The sequence below is a fragment of the Galeopterus variegatus genome, unplaced genomic scaffold (assembly GCF_000696425.1).
Source record: "Galeopterus variegatus unplaced genomic scaffold, G_variegatus-3.0.2 Scaffold2673, whole genome shotgun sequence".
Taxonomy (NCBI): Eukaryota; Metazoa; Chordata; class Mammalia; order Dermoptera; family Cynocephalidae; genus Galeopterus; species Galeopterus variegatus.
Window position 1 is genome coordinate 86577 of NW_007728784.1, and position 3303 is coordinate 89879.

Consider the following 3303-nt stretch of genomic DNA (forward strand, 5'->3'; position numbering starts at 1 on the left):
TCCCCCCCGGAAACCCCAGCGTCTGGGGGGCCGCGGGGCACAGCCGGTGGAGGTGGCAGCCCTAAAGACACAGCAGAAAACCAGCAACTTGGAAAATAGCCCGAATTCTGGTTTCATGCACATCCAGGCTCCAGGTCCCTGTTGCGCCCAACGTGCAAGCCGGGGTTCCTCACCAGCAGGTGGCATCCTCTCCAGCGTTTCTTCTCCAGGCCTGTAGCCCTGAGGCCGAGTTCATCAGTCCCCAGCCCCCCTCCCCAGCCTTTCAGTGCCAAGTGCTGCGTCCTTTGAACCCCCACCCCAACCCCGCCCCGGCGGGCGGGCAGCGTCGGTACAGTAGAGAGCTGCGGCGAGGCAGGAGCCCACAGTCAGTGAGCGCTGGCTCCAGATTCTGCTGCTCGCTGGCCAAGAAGTTGCAGAAGGGCCAGGCTCCTCCGGACAGTTTCCAAGCCCTGCTCTCTGGGCAGCAAGCGTGCCCCCGGGGTTTTCTGAGATCTGGGACAAAGAGTGAGGTGCGAGGTTCTGGGTGCAAGAGCGAAGGGTACTATTATTGCTCAGTGCCCTGAGCAGGCTGGCGTTGTACAGACTGTGCAGACCCTGGCTGATCACCCCCTCTCCAGTGACCTTCCTCGTGGCTGTCAGTCCGATGTCCGTAACATTTATTATTCCCTCTGTTTGTGCGAAGGACTATTTGGGCTACTTAAGGACTTGTGGAATGAATACTTGAATTCCTGTTCTTTGGAAGTTCGTCCTCCAGTTGGGGAGAGGTATACGCAGATGCATACTGGAAAAAACTTAGAAGACATCTTATTGGCTTTTTAGTGAGACAGAAATTGCCCTGGAGGTCAACTGTCAGGGTGCTTCCTTTCTACACGGGTCCTTTAGGTTGGTTTGCCTGAGGCCCTGCAGGACGCTGCAGGGTTGAGGTGCCAGGGCAGGGCCCCAGTTTTAGCCCAGCGTTTCTGCTGCCCTGCCCTTCCTCGCCCTCCCCCACTACTCCCCCTGGGCCTGGCCCCCTCCCACAGCTTCCTGTCTGTGTTCTTGAGCTACCATTACCATGAATACGGAGCGGAGTGGCTCTTTTATGAGACAGGCACTCATCACAAGCAGAGAATTTCCTGTTTGATGCCTCTCCACTGTATTTGTTGCACAGATACATTATAAACCACATTCCCTTTTTGTTTTTCATACATCCTGCCGTGCTGTTTAAAACTTCCTGGTCCAGGGATTTAACACATTTTGAACAGCCCCCTACTGGGAGTTCAGGGTAACCTGACTCTCCAGTCCTGGGTAAGTTAATAAGGGCGCAAAGCTACATACGTTTCTAGAGACCAAAGGTCTTCAGAGGTCCTCGCTGGGTGGCAGCCTGTCTGACCTGGGCAGTCACAATCTTCTAGCCTCTTTCTTTTTTATTTATCTGAACCAAATTTCTGGGTCACATCTCTAGGTGGATTAGAAGACCTCAATCCCTGTTCACTGTGGATGGTCTCTCTGTTACAGTGGGAAAAGGCCCGGAGAACCAGGTATTCAGCCTTTAGAAGCATCCCTGGAAGGGTGGAGTGGCTGCCCATTGATCTGTCCCAGACCGGGCCTGATTGAGGGCTCACGGGGAGCCTTTTGATCTTGGCTCTGGCCTCACCCCTGCTAACTCTTATAGCCCTGTAATGAACCTGGGCATATCTTTCATCATCTATAAAATAGCTGGTTTGAGCAGCGGATCTCCGAGATCTCTCCCAACCCTAAAATCCTATCATTTTGTTTTCCAGAGGTCACGCCTCTCCCCATGGAGAGATTTGGAAACGCTTCTCCAATGCCATTCAGCATTAGGGCAAATAATTACCAATCCTCACCCCCCAAAAAATATTAGTGACGACCCTGAAATCTTCATGGCCCCCTCTTCTCTCATTGATTTTGACTTTTCCCCCGACTGTTTTATGTTAGTTCTAATCTCGGTGCCCTCAGTCTTTCCCCACGAACTCAACTTGTGTGTTTTCCTTCTCTCCTTATTTTCCCCAGAACCGTGGTCCACTTCCCAGCCTGGATTCTGGGTTCTGGAACAGATTTTCCTCAGCATATATTCTATAATTGCATTGGGTGTCGTCATTCCATTAAAGTAAGGGATGATGATGGTGTAGTGGCTAATTGGGAAAGCCTTCCTTTAAAGGCAGTGAGGACCATGGTGCGTGCACTTTCTCAATCTTAACATGGATCCCACTTTACTGTCAGATGTGTCTAACTGTGTATTTTCTCTGATACGCTGGCAGCTCTGTGAGGGAAGGAACAGTGTCTCTCTACTTCACAACCGTGTCCCCACCTCTCACTCTGGTAGGCAGTAGGCACTCAATACATACTGTTGAATGAATGGTAAAATTTTTACCTAGTGCCCCACATCCCATTTCTTGTTTTCTGAATCCAATTTAAGTTATTCTTCACTCTGTTATTAAACCATTGTCAAACATCTGGCATGTGCCTGCCATTGCTCTGCCTGTATTTTATGGGGATGGGTAATGAACTGAGCCTATATATAGGTTGCAGAATGTGGAACACACTTTAAGATGCATGGCGCTATAGAAATGAAAGTTATTTTTATCTCTTCAGCATCATTCTGCACAAGGATACGATTCTCTAGCGGTACTGTTTAAGCACAATAGACCTTTTTGGCCTTGACACACTCATGCATGCAGGGCACTGGCTATTCAGTTCACATGGGAGCTGCATTATCTATCTCAGCAAAAGCCTGAAGAGTGTGTAATTTACAGGGAAGAAAAGATAAGAGAAACGTTACAAAGGGAGGTGGCGGTGCCCTCATGCCTTGTCTCATTGCTGGCGAGTGCACAGGCCGGGATCTTCATCAAGTCCAGGGCCGGCACCGAAGGCAAAGCCACAGTATCCCTCTGCAGTGCCTGGAACGGGTCTGGTGTCCCTTTGGAATATGCCGTGTGCTCCTTTTGTGTATATGAATTATGTGGAAAATATTGCAAGACAAAGTGAAGTTGCAGGCATATGACTCACTTGTATTCGAAGTGTTAGAAATTATACTGTGTGTATTCTTTTTCTCCATTACTTTTTTGCATACCCCTCCCTCTCCCACCACCACACATGCACCCTAGGCCTATGTTATAAATTAGTGAACTTTCATAGCAGCCACGGGAGCAGCTGCATCTCACTCAAAGTCTCTTTAAGCTTTCTTCCTAAGTGACAAACTTTACTTTCCATTTTCTGTTTATTACATACAGTATTCTTCCTTTCTATCTTCATATAATGAAATTGTATATAAAAGCATAGATGGATATAAAAGTTATACAC

At 48.8% G+C, this 3303-nt stretch overlaps 1 pseudogene; it reads left to right on the top strand.

Annotated features, from left to right (window-relative positions):
• The window catches only part of LOC103598576, a 17180-nt pseudogene extending 16531 nt beyond the window's left edge, over positions 1–649 (top strand).
• Positions 650–3303: the final 2654 nt, after the last annotated feature.